The sequence below is a fragment of the Gopherus evgoodei genome, chromosome 12 (genome assembly GCF_007399415.2).
Source record: "Gopherus evgoodei ecotype Sinaloan lineage chromosome 12, rGopEvg1_v1.p, whole genome shotgun sequence".
NCBI classification, from domain to species: domain Eukaryota; kingdom Metazoa; phylum Chordata; order Testudines; family Testudinidae; genus Gopherus; species Gopherus evgoodei.
The window spans coordinates 14,224,385-14,246,701 of NC_044333.1; the positions used below are offsets into that span (position 1 = coordinate 14,224,385).

A 22,317-nucleotide genomic window follows, 5' to 3' on the forward strand; every position below is an offset into this window, starting at 1 on the left:
TGAAACATAATAGCACTTTAAATAATCACTCACATTTCAACTATAAAAATTAAAAAACAAACAACCTTTCCCCAAAATCTAAGGTGCCAAGTCCATAATAGAATGTATTTTATGCATAGACTTAAAGTGCTCAACTTTTTCAAAGCAGCTTCTAACTCTGCAGCCCATGATGTTGCACATCAAAAATCTCAAATTCTTGTGTGAGAATTGGGTGGTTTCTAGGCCACATCTGTCACCAGTGTGTATCAGTGTAACACCATTAACTTCAATGGAACTGTGCTGATTACATCAGCTAAGGAGGTAGCCCTAGATGTCTAGCATGTAAATTACCATTTGCAATTTTAGATCACCATACAAGTCTGAGTGTTGATGTTTAAAAAAAAAAAAAAAGTTCTGTTTCCAAAATCACAAGTCCAAAATTTGGTGTACACATTTGTCCCGGAAATTTAGAGGCCACTTTACAAAATTTGGCCCTAAAATTAAAGCATAACTACATATCAGATCATAATATATTACCTAGACAATATCACCTTCAGTTTAACTTACCTGTTGTTCCTACTTAAGTGCTCTCTTTAATCTACCTCTGACAATGACAGGATTCTGTAATATTCTTAAAATGAATGTGCTTCCTAAATTCTTATATGTACTGCTATATTGATTTCAGTCAAATTATTTTAGAAAGTTAGTAGTATTTACAAACATTTATTCTCTGTCTCTCCTATGTGTCACAAGTCAATATCTATACAGTTCAGCCATCTGACTGCTATATCACTTAGAGTAAGTAGCAAGGCATCCCAGTGCACCCTCCAGTCTTCTAACTGTGTACTTCTTCATTGTATGTTTGACTGTATATCATTTCTGCCCCACAGTCACATTGTGAAAATTGGGCTAGGCCAAATTTCTGCAATGTGACAGCCATCTAGCCATTCCAGTCAACGCCTGTTAAATCTAGTCCAAGATCTGTGTCCCAGGTTGCAAAGAAGTGGATGTAAATTAGGACTTTTAAAGTTCGCCAAGTTGCCTGCCTCTCTGACCCAGAGCTGCTACCATTCTGTAAGGACGAAGCTGTCATTCCTGATATGCAATTGTTCATGCAAGATTGGCACTTAGCTGGCAGCACTGGACAGAGTGCATGAATGGCTGCCACAAAAGAATGTCAGGAAGTCAGATGTGGCAAGTCATCAGGAACTGCAGGTGTAGATGTTTTCTTTTGGAGGTGGGCAGATCTTCTTGTGGGAAGTGTGTGTTGCTCATTTGCACCAGCTGGGAATCGTTCTTGGCTTTGTGTTCTGCCAGTGGTTTTCATTCATCATAGCCCTCTCCGCAGTTTTAAGCTTGATGGCATCTCATTGAAGATTTGGAGGAGCTAGATAAGCTAATATGTAAATTAGATGATAATGTGTGGCTAAGGCAGTCACTAATGATTCAGGTGGCTGTGTTCAGCTTTGAATCAATGAGATGTGTGTGCTGAGTTCTGTCCCAAACTGCTGTACCATATTCTGCTGGAGCGAATACCAGCACAAGGACTGAGGTTTGTAGAACACTTGCCTCTGCTCCCCAAGAGGATCCTACTAGCTTTTGGATCAAGGTGGTGATCTTTTTTCTTTAAACATTCTGAATGGGATTGGTATGTTAAACTCTGGTGTAGTTTAACTCCTAAATTTATTGTAAATTAATAAAATACCAAGAGTTGGTCTCATAGTACTATAGACTTGATTTTCAGAATCACATACTTAATTTTGTGTGCAGTTGCCATAATAGATGGACATTTATGCATCTGCATGGCTACTTGTCCATGCAAACATCAGCTACAATTTTCAAAAGATGCCTACGGGATTGGATCTTTCCATTCCATCCAAATCCTTTTAGCACCTTTGAAAATCTCAGCCACAATGTTTTTCACACACAGTTGTGGTAATTGTACATAAATATTAGGAATGTAGTAGGATAGCACATTTAAAAAAAATCTGAAAAGTTACTCCTTGTTGACAGCAGCTTTTAAGTTTATTAGTGGACATTCCACAAACTATTTTTTTTAACCATCTAGTTTACTAATAGTCTAAATCCTCATATCAAATAGCACAGGAAATCTGACATCAGTGTAATTTAAGAAGCATTCTGTTCAGACTTTTCAGAACAGTGATATCTAATATTAGACACTCTCTAGTAATTAACAGTGGATTTACTATCTGGAAGAAGGTGTTTAAAGTACTGCAAAATGAAACATGAATATCTCCACTCTAGTCTCTTAGCTCTAATCTTCATCTTCCAAAGGCACTAAGGGATCCTTTATTTGCAAAGTGGAAAGAATTAAGGATAATTAAGATGAAGGCTCTTTTTGATGGAGGAAAATCTCATGATGTTTGAAAGTATTCAGTTTAAATACAGTCTTCTCAGTTCACATTCCTACTTTTCAGAACTAAGATACTGTGTAATGAAAAGAACAGGCCACAAATAATCAAACTGGACTTAAATACTGTAGAATTTTAACTTGCATTTCCTAAAAAGGAAAAAAAAACCTGTTTGTGGGGGGGGGAGTGGAGGGGAGGAGGGGGGAGTTGTTTTGTTTTTAATAACCAGATCAATATAGAGGACGGGACTAAAACCTAATGAGAACAGGAACTGAAAATAGGATGTTCATCTGGGAAATGTGAAGGCAATATACAGGGAAACAAAAATCATTAATAAAGTTGGGACACAAATTGTAAACTTTTTTGTCCCATGGGGGACCCTTCCCCCAGATGGAATAAAAACCTACAAATTGACACAAAGTTAGAACACTCTAATCCAAATGTAAAACAGATACTGGCAGTTTATAGGGATGTAGGTTTTGACAGAAATTTTGAGCCACAATAATTACTTACTGTAGAGACAAGACATTTTAGTGGTACCAGCAGGTACCAGTTAGTGGATGGAAATTTTGCCATTGAATTCAGTGGGACCAAGATTTCCCCCACATTTGTTAATTTTGGATAAACATAGGCAAACAGCTAAGGTAGATTGGAGTTTCTACACTGATAAGGACACTAATGACTAATTTGAAAGTGATTGAGAGTGCTAGGAACTGAACACTCTAACAGCTAAACATTTTGGTGTTTTATAAGGATAGTCCTCTTGTGTAATATTCGAAAAATACTGTTACATTGTACTGTCTAATAAAAATTAGACTGGGAAGAATCCTATTCATCCACCTAATCCATCTTCTTGCCATGCCAGTGCAGGATTGTTTGCTACACTACATTTTCTAGTATTTTGTCTCGTCTAGTTTTAAATGTCCCAAATGAAAGGGGTTCTGCTATTTCCCTTAGTCTATCCCAGGTCTGAGGGTATTAGAAGCTACCAAACACTGTTACTTAACTGTGCATAAATTATTACTTCCTGTTGGACAGATCTTTATTTGATTATTTTTTTATTCATGTTCACTCTTACTAAATTTCCGTGGAGAGCTAGTCACACTGTTTAGACATCTTATAGACAATTTGATTATTTATCCTTGACTACAGAGACTCCTTAGCTAATAGCCACCATCCCAACACCCCCACCCTGAACTTCAAGAAATTTTTTATCCAGATCCAAAATTTGAACTTTATTGTCTTTATGCACTGTTCTGAGCCAAGTGATATGTGACCTACACCACCCCAGGAATAGCCCTGGCATGAATTGTGCTTCATGCACCCCCACTCCTCTGAGTCACAATGCCCTCCTTGCATCCCCCTTGCCCCACGGGGGTAGTACTTGCTGGCTTACACTAGCAACACATTTCTACACTGTGTTCAGCAGGTCAACCGTGTGGGTTGGCACACTGGGAGCAGAGCCACAGCTTTACTATTTCCTGCCCAGCTGCTCTAGCAGAGCAATAGCAGCTATACAACATCTGTATCTGTTCATTCCTGCATGCTAGAACCCAAGGTCGGTGTGGCTGTGCAGAGGGGTTCATGCTGTCCTCTATTTACCTGCGTGAACATGTAGTCCAAGTCACAATCTAATCCTGTCAAAATTCTAAGGATAGTTATTTTTTCTTACTGTCCAGCTTTTGGAGTTATCTCCATCATAACTTCCATTAGAGATGCACCTGGATTACAACAATTTGGATCTTAATCCAGATTCCAAACAGCTCAGTTTGAGTTTATTTCTTAGCTTTTCATTCACCCTTTGTAAATAGAGGCTCAGATTTAAGCATAGATACCCTTCCTGCAAGTACCAGGTCGGGTTTGGTTTGAACACCGCTCTAAGGAGGGAAGGAGGTTGAGGTTGAGGTTTTGTTGTTATTGTCTCCTACAAAATCAGTGGTCAGCCTTGTTTCTTTTCTGTAAAGGACCAGATCCTGCAAAGTCTTACTCAAGTGAGCAGTCCTTACTTATGTGATCAGTACCATTAGGTTCAGTGGTACTACTTACTAAAGAACTCCAAATCATCTTGATTTGGAATTGTGAGTATTAGCTGACCCAGACAGATACATTCCGTGGTAATGTTTAATATTTTTCCATTTACTATCATATTTTCTTCTAAAATCATGTTCCAGTGAATATGACTTTGGCCTTCTGCATATTAATCCTGAGTCCACAGTCTCTGCTCTTCCTATTCAGTTCTTTGATCAGCCAAATGCTAGGTTTTTAAAATATGCAGCTTTTTAAAATTATCAACTTGTTTAATATGTCACTTTACTGGGAAAGTAATAAGGAGATGAAAGAAGGTGAGTGACTTTTGTGTAGAAATCTGGCTCCATATGTAAGTTGAAAAAAATATAGTTCTATTTTATTATGTCTGATCATCTCTAAAATTATGTAGGTATTTTTCAGTCAACAAATTAATTTTCACTTGAAAAAACACAGTTTTAAATTGGTTTCAGTCTGTCTTTCACTCATCATGCTATACAATTACAGCTATAACTAGAGTTAGTAATGATATTATGGAAGGTGCTGATCAAAGGTTGTTTACATGGGCTGTATTCACTGATTTGATGAAGCTGTTTGACACAAATGATCACACTTTACTGACTATTCTCTGCAAAACTGATTTCTAAAATACTGGTTCTTCAATCTGATTAATCTGTTATCTTCAGTTTTATTCTCAAGAATGTGCAGTTACATGAATATCAATCTCAGATACCTTTCTTACATATTCATTGTTAAAAGGCTTTCTATGGTATAAAAAGCATTGTGGCAGGGGGGCGGGGGAGATTTAAAAAGAAAACTACTTCTACCAATAATCAGTAGTAATTTAAGTAATGAATAGTAAAGGATTTAATGATTTTTCACAAAACTGTGCATAATCAAAGGGTGGTTTTGAATAAAAAGCCTAAGGCGACCAATTTTAGTTCATCAAACAGAAATTAATATGTCTGTGTATGAATACAAATGTAGGTTCTCATCCTGCAAACACTTACTCATATATGCAGCTTTGTGCATTTGACTCTGACTCTACTTACAAGCATAAGTGTTTGTAGGGCTGGGGCTATAGAGGATATGATTACACTGAAATAAAACACCCGTGGCTAGTCCATGTCAACTGACTTGGGCTTGGGAGGCTTGGGCTGCAGGGTTGTAAAACTGCAATTGTAAAATTCTAGGTAGGACCTTGCAGGGTCCCAGAACCTGGGCTGAACGTCTACACTGCAATTTTACAGCTCGCAAGCCTGAATAAGCTGACATGGATCAGCTGCAAGTGTTTTATTACAGTGTAGACACAGCTACTTAAAAGCTCATTTGGAGTTGATGTCCATGTGATAAATGCATTTAGAGCTGGATTTTGCCATTTATTCTCTATTGAGTAGCACCATACTCAGTGAGTATTCTCACTGAATAAGGAGGACAGAGTTGGGCCATAATATATCTCCCATGGGACTTATTCTGACATTACAAACCTTCAGCAGGTTTCAAACACGCACCTTTTTTTTAAATCCACAGGTAAAATGTTTCATTCAGCTCCTCAACATGTGATTTCACTCCCAAAAGAACTACACTGGGCAGTGGCAATATTTGTCCTGGCTGTACTAGTGATTTTCAGCTTTCCAATTGGACCCAGCACCCAAGATACTCCACCCTAAATATATGGCATTTGTAGGTAAACAAAAACTATTTTAACTTATTCTGTGCAGTAGGACTCATAGTAACCAAAGCACCTTGTTTTACAAATGGAGGCATTTGAAAAAAAAAATTAAATAGTTTTTCTGCAATGTGTGATATGTGGAGAAAGCGTGATAAGTTCTGTGGCATGACCTGAATCAGTCACATGTGGCTTTGCTACTTATGGGCAATGCAGACAACCCAAAGTCATGCCAATAAAACTTGTACATACTACTATAATAGACACATATACAAACATCAGTATCAAAATATTTATATTCCTTGATTATAAATGAGTGGTGAGGGAGGTTGGGGGCTGCCTCCTGGAAATAAATATGTTTCTGGTCACCCAGTGTGTGCCACAGTTAAAGTTTATGATGCTGTTGTTTGCTGACCGCAGAATTCAAGAGCCCACTCCTGCAACCCTACCATCTTCAAAACTCTAATTGAATTCAATAGGAACTCTGGGCACAGAGAAAGTTTGCTGGATCAAGCTCGATATCACATATTGTATATCTACCCTTTCCAATCTTGGTTTATATGGAAATTATTTGATACATTTCTTCATTATATTATTGTCAGAGCCAATATGCCCTCTGATGTTTTTTTTTTTTTTTTTTTTTTTTTTTTTTTTTTTTTTAATGGGGCTAATTCTATGACATGTCACTGTTCTTTAATACCAGCCTCTTATCTGGACCGTCTTTGGTGGGGAGTTGGCATTGATATCAACTGATTATTTATCATAGCCATATCTTCCATTGGAATGCTTTTAGTAACTACTGGATTACTGTTGCATAGAATTTAACAAGCTGCTTTAAAATAAATAAATCCCCTTTCAAAATGTACAGTGTGACTTTTAAATGGGTAGCTTCTTTTCCTGTCTTTACCTAGTTTTCACTAAAGTTGAGCTGTCACTCTAAATAAATAAAAGTTCACTAGAGTTTATTTATCTCCTTGCCAGAACCAGGCCTGGCGCCAATTTACACAACCAAGTGAAGCTCTAACAGCACCTTTAGCATTTAGGATGTACACTCATAATCACTTTGGGTATGTCTACATAGCAAAAGCTTTGCACAGGCTGACATACTCTAGCCAGCTTGGAGTCAGCTAGTGGGGGTAACAATAGCCATAAAGACAACATACTGTGGGTTTCAGTACAGGTAGTACCAACCCAACACAGAGCCTGGGTATGTACCTGGCACATTAGCCTGCTGTGCTTCCCAGAACTCCATGCCGTACAGTGGGGATGCACCTGCTACACCACCTGTTAACAAGCTACACCAATCTCTGCACATTGGACCAGCCAGACTTCCTGGGTGACGAAGCAGTATAGCCAATCCCAATAGTTAAAATCATAAGTCAGCCTCCTGCAAAATCATGAGATTGGCTAAAAACTCATGAGATTTTTAAAAATAAATTTCTTTTAAAAATTGTCTACGTTTGTCATAGCCAGCATTAATGTTTTCAGGAATTCCTCTGCAACGTTTTCTTTTTTTAATGAAAGGTGAAATTTTCACATAATCACATGACTTGAGGAGCTGGGGCTTTAAGAAAAGCACCAAATATAATATTATGACTCATGGTAAAATTGCAGGAGTTAGTTACAGAAGGCGAATGGCTGGAGCATGGCCATGCCTTCCCCCCCCTCCTTTGGATTAGGTTGTGTTCCAGAAGGCACTAACAGGAAGCTGTCCCTATGATCAGGATATCAATTGTACCTGGTACCAGAAAAGGAGTTGCAGTATGGAGGAAAGTTTCCTGTACCTTTTCCCCACTGCTTCCTTTATCCACCCACACTAGGGGAAGGTACATTCTCGCACTTAGGATGATGAGGGAAAGGAGAGAGACACCAGATTTGGTTAGCAGGAGACACTGGACAGAGCAATCGGTCATTCGGTTGTAATAAAGTGCAGGAAATATTACTCATTTCCAGAAGCAAAATGAATCCTTTTGAAGGATCCGAAACGTTCATTATTTTTTGTCCTCATTTTCCACTTTTCTTTGCAAACACAAGGTCTAGGCAAGATCCATTTGAAATGCAGAATTCTATTAAGCGAGCATGACCACTCGCTATGTCTAGCCCAAGCAGAAGTTTAAAAGACCAGAAATCTTGAGTGAAAACCTGTTCTAATAACATTGCCAGTCAAAGGATTCAGGGCTGCTCTAAAGTTTGTCAGGCTGCAATGGCCTGCAAAGGCCACTGCTCAGGATAACACATGTGCAGCTGCATTCCAGCCATACCTTTTCCATGCCCACTATGTATTTTGATAATTCCCATATGTCAGGGGAATCCCCATGTGGTCCTAAGAAAATATGTTAGTTTAATTTGTTTTTAAAAATGAGCTCAGCTAACACTACTATGTCTTCTCCATGTACAAATAAAAACAAGAATTTCCAGTCTGGATAACTTATTTTAGATTAAAGAAAGCAAAACAACAACAACAAAATAAGAAAGAACCAACATAAAGTCTCCCTGGCAGAGAGAACACAGTGACTTGCTCTGTTACATAAAATGGTAACTACTGCACATTTTGTTTTGCTACTCATGTATAATGTGGCCATCCCAAACTCATGCCAATAAACCAAGCCATACGATAATGTGTGTTAGCACTCTGCCTGCCACTCATCCCCTTGGGCGCAATCCTGTGAAGACTTGGGCATCTGCTGCTTGGTGCTCAGTTCCCTCAGTATCTATTGAAACTAACATGAGATGAGGGTGGTCAGCACCTCTCAGGTCAATCTCTTCCTTCTCTGCCCCAGTGCCCAAGATGGTGTGAATCCTATCGCAGGCAAAATCCAAGTCCTCAGAACAAACTGTTCCCATAGTGGCAAATCCTGCAGCTCACCTCTCTGCAGCCCTGGAGACCTTAACCAGAGCAGTTCTGTTTCATGGAAGGAGAAAGGCAAGATGCCAGAAGCCCACACAAAGGATCTGTATCCCCTGCCACCTATGAGTTGTTCTCCATGGGAATCCCGGATTCCCAGCATGCCTGGGTCCTTTAGGAGAGGGCAGACAAAGGGAGGAGGTGTCGGATCAATGAGCTTTGCTAGGCATGCTTGGCCACATCCTATTGGAATGAAGTGCTGGAGGTGCAGGGGTAACAATGGTGACAGTGGAGCAAATCCTTGGTTACAGAATGAAGCATCCTGGTCCCACCCTATGAATCAGTTCAGTGCTGCGGGCAGTTATTCAGGCCCCAGGCTTGGATTAGGATTTGCACTGTCACAGTATACCATGGAATCATGACATAATTACAGGTATCTGAACCTTACTCCCCCAGCGGACAACTCCTGCCATTGCCTGCTCTGAATTACCCCTTTGCCCACTGACCTCATCACGGATTTAGAATGAATGTAAAAGCTGTTAAATATCCTAGTATTGCTAAAATGTGTTTGCTGGGGCTTTATTGATTTCTCTGTCTTTAGCTTACCTGCTATTGACAATTCCACATTTGCCACCCAATAGATTATCTAATTGTGGACTAATATGAAAAAACTAAGCCAATCTCAGAATCAGAAAAAAACTGGAAGTTCATGGTCCCACAAAGACAAATCTTGAAATGGCAAAAGATTACAGTATATCTATTATTATTTAGGGTTATTTGTCAAGTATTGGCAGTGTGTGATGGTGCTGTTCAAATCTCAAAGGAGATAAATTCTAAAGTATAGAATTTTTTTTTTTAAACCACTGTTCGTAATTTATAATCATACTTCATTATATTCCACAGTTAGGAAATTTCATCTTTCAATCTGACATTTCTAGAGAACCAAAGTGATACTGATATCAATATCTATCAAATAAGAGCATATTTTGCACAAATTATGTCAATCAATTATCAGTATTAATTATTGCTGGTGTTATTCTGTGTGAACTGCTGTGGATTTCAGTGGGAGATCAGCACACACACACACTGCAGAATTGGTCTTCTGTTCTCCATGTCATATAGTGTATATCATATGTTTCAATCAGTAAAATATTGCTGTCACTCTGCCCATGGATTAGAATATGCGAATAGAACAGTTGCAGAACACCATCTAGTGGTGCTGTGTGTTACCTTAAACTAATTAAATACATTTTAAATATTTCCTCACATCTCTCTGTGGTTATTTCTAAGGCACCTGTTACCACAGAGTGAAATTGGGGCCCCACTGAAGTCAATGAGAATTAATCCAGAGTATCTAAGGACTGTACAATTAAACATAGAACTGGGTATGCCTTAAATCAGTGGCTTTCAACCTTTCCAGATTATTGTACTGCTTGCTGGAATCTGATTTGTCTTGCATAACCCCAAGTTACAGCTCACTTAAAAACTACTTGCTTACAAAATCAGACATAAATATATAAAAGTGTCACTGCACACTATTACTGAAAATTGCTTACTTTCTCATTTTTACAACATAATTATAAAATACATTAATTGGAATATAAACATTGTACTTACATTTCAGTGTACAGTATATAGAGCAGTATAAATAAGTCACCGTCTGTATGAAATTTAGGGTGTATTGACTTCGCTAGTGCTTTTTATGTAGCTTGCTGTAAAAGTAGGCAAATATCTAGATAAGTTGATGTCCCATGGAAGACCTGTGCATAGCTCCAGGGGTAAACACACCCCTGGTTGAGAATCGCTGCCTTAAATGTCACTACTCTCACAGTTGCCTTGTAGGTGTGTGTTGTTTTGTTTTTCCTGATGTACACATGTGCATTTGTTTTAAATGTTTTTTTTTCCTTTTTTTCCTATGCCTATGCCATCCTAAAGTGGTTGTTCTGACTATGACATTAAGTATATGTGATTATACAGCGAGAGCTTACAATTAAAATAATAATTAATAAACCAAATAGCTTGGGGGACATATGGATTTTTATTACAACAGCAGAGTTTTCTGAGTTTCACTGGCTCTGTATTTTACAGAAAGCCTGCCTTCCCATAATCTCCTGAAAGAATTCAAATCATCTGACACATTTTAAGTGATAGTCCTTTGGTTTAAACTTAATGGAGCTGTTGTCTAGGCAATCTTTATGTGTGTACAGAAGGGCTACTTTAATAAGCATCTCAAGCTGGCCCAACAAATCATGTCTGCTTGTCTTCAGATCACAATGCAAAGCCCATGTCTTTTTTCAGATATTTGCTTGAGGGGACAGGATGGGTGGGGAGATAAGATTGGGGGTGGTAAGTAATTGGCGATGATGGAGAAATGAGTTAGGATGCTTTCTTTGTGGGGGATGATTCTTTTTTTTTACCTCTAGAAGAGGCAGCAAGATATGTATTTATATGTGTGTAAAGGCTTGTCTACATTGGTATTTTACAGCGCTGGAACTTTCTCACTTGGGGGTGTGAAAAAACACCCCCGAGCACTGCAAGTTTCAGCGCTGTAACGCGGCAGTGTAGACAGTGCTACAGCGCTTTTTCTTTCACACTCTAGTCTGAGGATGTATTTCTGCTTCAATGTTCCTTCTACCTATTGTGCTTCAAGGGTGGACTGGGGATAGTATGGGTGCTGTTATCTGGACCTCAAAATGAAAAGATGTTAGACTGAATTTCTGAGTAATGAAGTAATGAGTATTGCAAAGTGTACATAGAAAGAGGCAGATTTACTCTAAGATTGTATGGGCATCCTTATCTTTGGTACTTCCTGACTTCTTGGCATTGTTTACCCATTCAACTGTAGCATTCTTTAATGTAAGTTTTTTTTAAATGAAGTATTTGTATGAAATCAAAATTTAAAAAAACAACATAAAAATAAATATTAAATCCACCTTTGCAGGGTTCAGTTGTACCAGAAATGGAATGGCTAGACCGCAGGACAGGATTCTATTTTACAAGGCCAGTGCACAAAGCCAGGGCTCCTTCCTACTTCAGCAATCATCCTCTTTGTCTCCCCTCTGAGCAGGCAGTCACCTGGTGATAGACCTGAGAGCTGGTCATTCTAGTTGCAAGTGAATGGGGCTGTGGGGTGCAGGTGAGTGGTGCTGGTGTATATATAAGTGTGGATAAGAGATGGTGCTGGAACTCAAGTACAATTTTTTTTTCCTAACCAGAGGTCCAAGACAAGTATCAAAATGTATTGGTCTTGATAGCATTTAGGAGTGTCCTGCCAGTGTGTTTCTCTAACCTGACAAAACACAAAACATTGGCCTGTAAAGTGGGATTTTCAAAAGCAATCAGTGCTGCATTGCAATCATGGGAGCAGAGGAAGGCCAATGATGAAACCCTAAATTATGTTCTCAATAGTTTTAGTTTTAAATGTTAATAATATAAAACTTTTTTTATGTAATAAAACTAAAAGAAAAGTTAATATTTTAAGAAAACAAAAATAAGTGGATAAAAGGGTGATACAATAATAGCTTTATTTTCCTCTTTGGATGGCATTTTCACAATTTTTTCCATAAAGGAGCAGCTGGTTACAGGGCAGAATCCTTAGGCATTCACGTTGGTGCCTTTGAAGTGGCTTACTGGATCCATCAAACATTTAGACTGCTGATGTGCTGTCAGGGATGTCATGTCCTGTGGATTGTCATTTTCCTTTGATTTACCTTTGAATCTGGTGCTTTCATCTATATGAGAAGACGAACCTATGCAAATATCTTAACAAGATCCAGTCACAGATACTTTTGGTATAACAGGGTATTTGCTCATGCTTTTTATTATGAAGTATTTATTATTAATTATTAGTATTATTACTATGTGAATATCTGAAAACTGACGACAGGTCCAGGAGTATCCAAACAATTACAAAAAAACATTCTCAAAAAGTCAGGAATAAAATCAGTAACTACAACACAACTTTATTTTATATAGCATCTTTTCATAAAAACGGTATCCCTAAATCTTTCAGAGTGAAATCATACAATTATCTTTATGTGTGTAGAATATACAGAATTGTAGTTTAAGATCTCATCTGACTCCCCCCAACACACATGAGTTATTCAGGTAACATTGCTATTCCTAACCCTGGAGATCAGTAAGTCTGGTGCAGGCACAGAGAGAGAGACAGCAATCCCAGGTCAATATATAAAGGGGAGAACAAGGCCTTCTAAGGGGAAAACAAATAGGATCAATGTTGGTGGGGTCGTGATTTTATTGCACTTAGCAGAACAGCATTGAACATAATTTTAATTTTGAATTCAAGAATATCTTGTTCTTCTTCGAGTGATTGCTCATATCCATTCCAGTTAGGTATGCGTGCCGCGCGTTGGAAAACTTTTTACCCTAGCAACTCCAGTGGGCCGGCAGGTCGCCCCCTAGAGTGGCGCCGCCATGGCGCTCGATATATACCCCTGCTGGCCCAACCGCTCCTCAGTTCCTTCTTACCGCCGTGTTGGTCGTTGGAACTGTGGAGCGCGGCATAGCTGTCCTCCACGTCCCTAGCTCTCCTTCGTTTTACTGTTCTCGTAGGTAGTTAGTTGTAAATAGTTGTAGGGGTTGAGCTATGGGTCCCTTCGACGCCAGAGACTTTCGCTTCGGCACAGGACCTAATTGCTCTTACGGAGCCTATCCAGCCTCAACCCCCGGTACCCCCGGTGCGGGTTGTATCCAGAGGCAAGCCGGCGACAATGCGAGCTCCGTCTCCGGACTCACCCAGCCGGCACCGATCACCTTCGAGGTCCCGACACTGTGGACGTTCTCGCTCCAGGCGCCGCTCGCAGTCCCGGCACCGCTCCCGTCGGCAGTACCGGTCGCACTCGCGGCGCCGGTCATCCTCCAGACGGTCCCGCTACTCCCGGCACCGGTCTGGATCGAGTCGCCGCTACCGGCACCGAGACTCTAGGAGCCGTTCCCATTGGCGATCAGCATCCCGGTCGACCTCCCGGCACCGAGCTGGTGGCAGGTCCCGGTCCCGGTCGACCTCCCGGCACCGCGTCGAAGGCAGGTCTCGGTTGACCTCCCAACACCGCGTCGGAGGCAGGTCCCGGTCCCGATCCTGGCACCGGTATGATTCCCGGTACCGGTCCCCGGCACCGAGAAGATCCTCGGCGTCGAAACCGAGGGAGCCCTACCAGCCGCGTTTGGCCCCTCCATGGCCTTCCAGGCAGCCATCTGTCTCGTCGCAGACAGACAGTATGTACGCGTTAGACGCAGACAGACCCCCGGCCCTCTTTCAGGACCCTCCTCCGCAGGATCAGGGACCCAGCAGTGGGGTTTCTGGACACCCTGGGCGTACCATCAAGCCCAGGGCCCTCAACAAATTCCACCTCAGCCTGTGACATCTGAGCGCAGGGTGCCAGAGGCTTCGCTATCTCGCCCTCCCCCCTCTCCGGCGGGGGAAGACCAGTCCAACCAGCAGGACCCTGAGCTCCCTCCGGAGTCAGAGGCGCTGGTTCAGACGGAGCCTCCCGTGGACACTCTCCTACCGGGGGTCTCATCATCGTCCTCCCCCGATGAGGCAGTGGCGGGCACATCATCGTCCAGCCCTCCCCCACTCGACCTCAGGGCGCACCAGGACCTCCTCAGGCGTGTAGCGCAGAACTTAAACTTGCAGGCTGAGGAGGTCTCCGAAATCGAAGATCCCGTGGTGAGCATTCTCTCAGCAGATGCTCCCACCAGAGTCGCCCTTCCTTTTATCAGGACTATCCAGGCCAATGCGAATACCATCTGGCAGTCACCGGCCTCCATCCCTCCTGCTGCACGCGGGGTGGAGCGCAAATACATGGCACCCTCCAGAGGTTATGTGTACCTCCATGTGCACCCGACACCGTGCTCCCTCATCGTGCAGTCGGTAAATGAGAGGGAGCGTCACGGGCAACAGGCCCCAGCACCCAAGTCCAAGGAGGCAAGGCGTATGGACCTGCTAGGCCAGAAGGTCTATTCAGTGGGCGCCCTCCAACTGAGGGTCTCCAACCAGCAGGCCCTCCTTAGCCGCTACGCCTATAACTCCTGGGTGGCAGCGGATAAGTTTAAGGAGTTGTTGCCTCAGGATGCACGTCAAGAATTCGCGGCAATTCTTGATGAAGGTAAGAAGGTCGCAAGAACTTCATTGCAGGCATACTTGGACGCAGCAGACTCAGCTGCTAGAACTCTGGCTTCAGGGGTTACAATGCGCCGCATCTCCTGGCTTCAGGTTTCTGGCCTTCCGCCGGAGCTCCAATACACCATCCAGAACCTCCCGTTCGAAGGTCAGGGCCTGTTTTCGGAGAAGACGGACCCCAGGCTGAAAAGCCTAAAGGTCATCATGTGCTCCCTAGGGATGCACACGCCCGGGACACAGCGCAGACCCTTCCGGCCGCAACAACAGCAGCAGCGCCGGCTGTATCCCCAATACCGCCAGCGGCAGGACTTCAATAGGCGCCGTGGCAGGAATGGCAGGCGCAGACAGTTGGGCAACCGGGGGGGCAGAACCAGGGCTCCTCCAAAGCCCCACCTGGCCCCAAACCTTCGTTTTGAAGGTGCACCCGAGGACGCTGTACCAGTTTCCCCCACGGATCCTTCCCCCCCGTTTTCCAACCGCCTTTCGTTCTTCCTCCCGGCGTGGACCCAAATAACTTCCGACCATTGGGTTTTGCGCACTGTGCAAACGGGATACCGTCTGCAGTTTACCTCTCGCCCTCCCTCCCGCCCCCCACCCTCATCCCTCTTCAGGGACCGCTCTCACGAGCAATTCCTCCTTCAGGAGGTGCAGTCGCTCCTCAGCAAAGGAGCCATAGAGGCGGTTCCGGAGAACGAGAAGGGCAAGGGGTTTTATTCCCGATACTTTCTGATCCCCAAGGCCAAGGGAGGCCTCAGACCTATCCTCGACCTGCGAGAACTCAACAAGCATATGGTGAAGTTGAAATTCCGCATGGTATCCCTGGGGACCATTATCCCATCTCTGGATCCTGGAGACTGGTACGCCGCCCTCGACATGCAGGACGCTTATTTTCACATAGCCATTTTTCCGCGACACAGACGCTTCCTTCGGTTCGTGGTTGACTGCCATCATCATCAATTTGCGGTCCTCCTGTTTGGCCTCTCCACGGCCCCGAGGGTATTCACAAAGTGCATGGCAGTCGTTGTCGCACATCTCCGGCGCAGTCGCATTCACGTATTCCCCTACCTCAACGACTGGCTGATTCGAGGCGCATCAGAGTTGCAGGTCCGCAACCACGTCCACAGGATCAGCGGGCTCTTCCGAACCTTGGTCCTCATTATCAACGCGGACAAGTCCACTCTGCTCCCCACGCAGAGGATAGAGTTCATCGGGGCCATTCTGGACTCCACCTTGGCCAGGGCCCTTCTGCCGCCGCCCAGGTTCCAGTCGCTATTGGCCATCATTCGGCGCCTACAGGCGGCCCCCTTGACCTCTATAAGGACATGCCTAACCCTCTTAGGCCACATGGCGGCCTGCACATTTGTGACGGGTTATGCGCGGCTTCGCATGAGGCCTCTCCAATCTTGGCTCATTACGCAGTACTGTCCGGCCAGACATCTGCTGGACGTGGTTATCACCGTCCCCCAGGAGGTGTTAGATACCCTCCGGTGGTGGCTAGACCAGTCCGTAGTGTGTGTGGGGCTCCCGTTTCATCCGCCCCAACCATCGGTATCCCTAACAACGGATGCCTCGGACCTGGGTTGGGGGGCCCACCCCGGAACCCTGAGGATGCAGGGCCAATGGTCCCCTCAGGAAGTGGCCCTCCATATCAACATATGGGAGTTGAGAGCGGTCCGTCTTGCTTGTCAAGCGTTCTCCCATCAGCTTCAAGGTCGCTGTGTCTCGGTGTTCACCGACAACACGACGTCCATGTACTATATCAACAAGCAGGGTGGCACGAGATCCTCTCCCCTATGTCAGGAGACTACGCGGCTCTGGGACTTTTGTATAGCCCGCTCCATTCACCTCATGGCTTCCTTTCTCCCCGGAGTACGGAACATGCTGGCAGACCGTCTGAGCAGATCCTTCCTTTCGCACGAATGGTACCTTCGCCCGGACGTCGCCCTCTCACTCTTCCAGAGGTGGGGTTGTCCCCGGATGGACCTCTTCGCGTCCAGAGGGAACAGGAAATGCCAGACGTTCTGCTCCTTTCGAGGCCGGGAGCCAGGGTCGGTAGCGGATGCCTTCCTTATCCCGTGGACGACTCACTTGCTCTATGCGTTCCCTCCGTTCCCGCTGGTCCACAAGGTCCTTCTGAAGGTGCACAGGGACAGAGCACGCTTGATTATGATAGCTCCAGCGTGGCCCAGGCAACATTGGTATCCGATGTTGCTGGATCTGTCTCTAGTCGACCCAGTCCCTCTGTCCCTTAACCTGGACCTGATCACCCAGGACCATGGCAGGCTCCGTCACCCGGACCTCCAGTCTCTGCACCTCACGGCGTGGCTCCTGCGTGGCTGACCAGGTCGGAACTACGATGCTCTACCCTGGTACGTCAAGTACTCCTGGGCAGCAAGAAACCCTCCACTAAGGCAACGTACTCGGCCAAGTGAAAGCGTTTCTCCTGTTGGTGCACGGAGAGGGGTTTCCTCCCTATGGAGGTTTCTATCGCCAATATTCTGGATTACATCTGGTCCCTACAGCAGCAGGGCCTGGCGATATCATCCCTTCGGGTTCACCTGGCGGCTATCTCCACCTTTCATCCGGGAGGAGATGGCCGTTTGGTTTTCTCTCACCCTATGGTGACTAGATTCCTGAAGGGACTGGAACGCCTCTACCCCCAGGTTCGACCCCCTGCCCCTACCTGGGATCTTAACCTAGTTCTGACTCGGCTCATGGGCCCTCCATTTGAGCCGTTAGCGACTTGCTCCCTGCTCTCTCTCTCCTGGAAGACTGCTTTCCTGGTGGCCATCACCTCAGCCAGACGGGTGTCAGAGCTCCGGGCCCTCACGGTAGATCTCCCGTATACGGTCTTTCATAAAGACAAAGTGCAGCTGAGACCGCACCCTGCCTTTCTCCCCAAGGTGGTCTCAGCCTTTCATGTCAACCAGGAGATCTTCCTCCCCGTCTTTTTCCCAAAGCCCCATTCGTCCCGCAGGGAGCAACAGCTCCACTCGCTTGATGTCCGTCGGGCACTTGCGTTTTATGTGGAAAGGACCAAACCGTTCCGCAAATCCCCCCAGCTCTTCATGGCAATAGCGGACCGAGTCAAGGGGCTTCCCATTTCCTCACAGAGGATATCCTCGTGGGTAACGTCCTATATCAGGACCTGTTATGACTTGGCTCACACCCCTACGGGCCATGTGACTGCGCACTCCACCAGGGCACAAGCATCATCGATGGCTTTCCTCGCCCGTGAGCCCATCCAGGAGATCTGTAGGGCGGCGACCTGGTCCTCCGTCCACACCTTCGCTTCCCATTACGCCCTGGTCCAGCAGTCCAGAGAGGACACGGCCTTCGGCTCTGCAGTGCTTCATGCCGCGACCTCTCACTCCGACCCCACCGCCTAGGTAAGGCTTGGGATTCACCTAACTGGAATGGATATGAGCAATCACTCGAAGAAGAAAAGACGGTTACTCACCTTTGTAACTGTTGTTCTTCGAGATGTGTTGCTCATATCCATTCCACACCCGCCCTCCTTCCCCACTGTCGGAGTAGCCAGCAAGAAGGAACTGAGGAGCGGGTGGGCCAGCAGGGGTATATATCGAGCGCCACGGCGGTGCCACTCTAGGGGGCGACCTGCCGGCCCACTGGAGTTGCTAGGGTAAAAAGTTTTCCGACGAACGTGCACGCGCAGCGCGCACACCTAACTGGAATGGATATGAGCAACACATCTCGAAGAACAACAGTTACAAAGGTGAGTAACCATCTTTTTTGAGGACTGCCTTATATTTCTAATGAAATGATTGAGAACCCACCTTCCATTCCTAGTGAAGTCTGGTAGTGATTTTACCATGGACATCAAAGGAAGCATGATCCAGCCCTATGTGAATAGTAACAAGTAACTCATCTTAAAATGACATTGATACATTTTATATAATTATAAACCATAAAATACCTTACTAAAAATGGTTTACTTTGCTTTAAAAGCAAGAGCAAAGTGATCTACATGACTATTGACTGAGGGCTTGGAGTCTGACATGATGCCAAGTGACCTACGTTCATTTTATAAGTACTGTAGTAATAGTAATAATAAATATATATATATATTTTTGCTTAGACCTTTCATCTCAAAAGATCTCTAGATGCTTTATAGACTTGATGGGCAGCAATCAACCTCCTCTGAGGTGGAACATAGCAGTCACTGTGCACCAGCAATAGTTTTTAGGCAGGTAATTGAATAATACTAATATGATTATAGATCTAACTGTAATAAATACAATGTACTATGATCATAGTTTTAATAATAAGATCATAAAAGTTAGAGATGGAAAATCCATCATTAGGTCATGAAACCCATTGTTCTGAAAGTAAGGATAAAAAAAGATGGTTCCTTAATAGATGTATCGGATATTAACTGGACACATTAGATCTTATTCCAAAAAGCCAGTAAGAAGGCACATAAAGTGAATTATTTTATTGTGTGTGTGTGTATATATACATATATATATATACACACACATACCCTACTTAAATAAAAAGTTTAAAATTACAGTGTACTTGGTGTTTGTAATGTCAAAAGTATGGTACTAAAGAAAAGTTTTCTTCTACTAGGGATACTTGCCTTGCCTCTTGGTACAAAAGTTAAAATGTGAAAATTCTGCCTAACGTTATCATTGTGATACATCTATTCAGCACTGTAAATGTACAGAATGTTGTACACGACTCACACTGGGACATGATCCATGCCCTAGAGAGCTTGCAGTATAAGGTACTGATCTTGTAGAGGGATCTACTCAGACAGACACACCCTGCAACGTCCCACTGATTTAGAACTTGGACTGGGACCTAATGCAGACAAAACACAAGTAGGTGGGTGTGGAGAGACCAGTGATGAAGAGATAAATGTAGAAAGGATTTCTGTAAGAAATGGACTTTAAAGAAGAGACAGAAGGAAGAGAGACAGGGCTGTTAGCAGAAAAGAGGTGGGAGACTGTTCTAAGTGTAGTGGACACAACATGAGAAAAGGCATCATTCTGAAAACAGGAGAAAGGAATGAGTGTATGAAGCAAGAGAGTAAGTAGAATGAACTTATGACAGGAATACAGGTAGCGGCGAGATTGTATAGGACTCTGAAGGTAAGAATGAGAAGCTTGAATATGATGCAATAAAAGACAAAATCAAGAAGGGCAGTAGTGGTATGGTTGGAACAAAAGAGGAATAGGACTTTAATGGCATTTGGAAAGATTTAGAAGCAGCATTTTGAAGATAAGCAGAGAGGAGAAGGTTATAATAATCAAGACAACTGATGACAAAGGCATGAGCATGTTGGTGATATGACAGAGACTTTAAAACCTGTATTTATTTATTTGTCATTTTCCCTATAATTTGTATACTTCAGGATGGCATGGATTTTGTTGCCATTTTCCAAACCTTGACAAATAAATGGCATTAGCAATGGTATATCACTTTTGTAACTTCACTCTACTGGACTCAGAGAAAGACCTAATTAGGAATAAGAACAGATTCCGTTGAGTTTCATTCATGTTTTGCTTGTCTTATTTTGCAGCTGTGTAGGGCTAAACTCTATTGTAAGTAAAAACTTTTCACTGATACTTATGTATTGGAAACTGGTTTGTGTTAGTTAGTTGTCAGAAAAAGATTATTTTAGTATTTGCTATGTATGCTTTTGCCAAGAATCTGATGGCTCATTAGGAGAACCAATAAAAGAAGCTGAAAGTATTCAGGTTGCACAAACATTTTCTTAGATTATATAACACCATTAATTATAGCTCCCCAGAGGAGTTCCTGAACTGATTAAAATAATACTTTACAGCTTATTGATTCTAATGAAAAGAAGACTGTCCTATTTTATCCCTTTCTTAGCTATTGCAGTTCTTGTATGTAAAGTCCAGTAAAATTATACTAAACTGGTATCTCTAACCCTATTAGAAAGGGTTATAATTATATATCTGGACAATGTATTTAGTACTGTGGGTAGATGAGTGTTGTTTATCTAGCCCCCTGTGGTGATTTTTGTATATATCTGAATTAAAAATCCATGTAAGGAACATTTATATTCAAGACTGATTCTTTAATGGAAATAGCACACTTCCTTTCTTGACTAAGCAATCTCCCAGAAGCCAGAGCACTTTAGCGCTTGTCACAGCAGCTTTTCACTTCTGTTCAAATCTGTTTTGGATTACAAGAGAAGTATGTATATTGGTTTTAATACAGCCACTAATGGGTCTTTGTCTTCACGACAAAATGACCACAATTTAACCATATTTTCAGTTTATTGCTAGGCAAAGGTCCAACTGTAGAACACCAGAGAGATCCCAGGTCAGATATGAAGTGCTGTCAGAGCGTTATTCTTAAACCTCTCACCCTTTTGTCTTCTCCCATATAAGGGCCTGATTCCCTGTAACTCTGTAGTCACTGAATGTACAATAGCGCAAAGCAAATCTAGAGTGGGTGTCAAACATCGCCAGATCAGAATGGTAGTCTCTTATATTATACCACTGCAAAGTGAATGTAAGTGACTCTATGCAATGCAGGGAAATGGTTACAGGCCCAAAGAGCCCCCCTACCTGAATAGATGTGCAGACGAAAACATGCTCTCTGGAATAGCACTCTCTGCCATGCCCTAGCCACTATGCAGTCTCCTCAAATCTCCACTAGAGCAATGCTCCAGTACAAGACGCCTGGTCTGGCGACTGGCCCACGTGCTGAATTACATGAACCCCGTGCAGGTTATTCGGAACTGCAGGTGAGGTGCACCATGAGCAAGGGCAGGAAAGTATATTGAAGAAAGGGTGTCACTGCGGACGTAAGAAACAGGACCGCAAATTGGCATCACTGCGTGACCAACAAAGCAACCGCGAGTCCGCCCCTGCTTTGTAGGAGTCTGGTCTTTCCAAACCACGGCGTCCCTCCGCTAAGCGCGCCCGAATCTGCGGGCGCGGGCTTACGCCGGCGGAGCCGCACAGCCGTGAGCTAAAACCCGGCTCTCCTCTCCCAGGAGAAGCCCGGGACCCACCCCCTGCCTTGCGGCAGCTCCGGCTGGGTCACCGGAGGGACGCCAGCGGCTCAGCGGGTGACTGGAATCGGGACCCTCGCTGCGACAGGCCGGCGGCTGGGAGCAAAGAGCTGGGCCTGGCTCTCTCCCAAGGGTGGGGCGGGTGGAACAGCCACAGCCCCGCCCCAGCGCCTGGCTGCTGCTAGGCTCCAGCCAGTCACAAGCACGGCTGACCCCACTAGTCCCACCCCTCAGCAAGCGACGGCTCTGTCAGCCAATCGCTATCAC

At 43.9% G+C, this 22,317-nt stretch overlaps 1 long non-coding RNA gene across 1 annotated transcript; it reads right to left on the reverse strand.

The window, feature by feature from the left end:
- Positions 1–12,424: 12,424 nt before the first annotated feature.
- LOC115660327 lies at positions 12,425–22,143 on the reverse strand. The gene is made up of 3 exons (XR_004002800.1): positions 21,602–22,143; positions 18,830–18,894; positions 12,425–13,100 (listed from the first exon to the last, which is right to left on the reverse strand). It is a non-coding gene; the product is annotated as an uncharacterized LOC115660327 (long non-coding RNA).
- Positions 22,144–22,317: the final 174 nt, after the last annotated feature.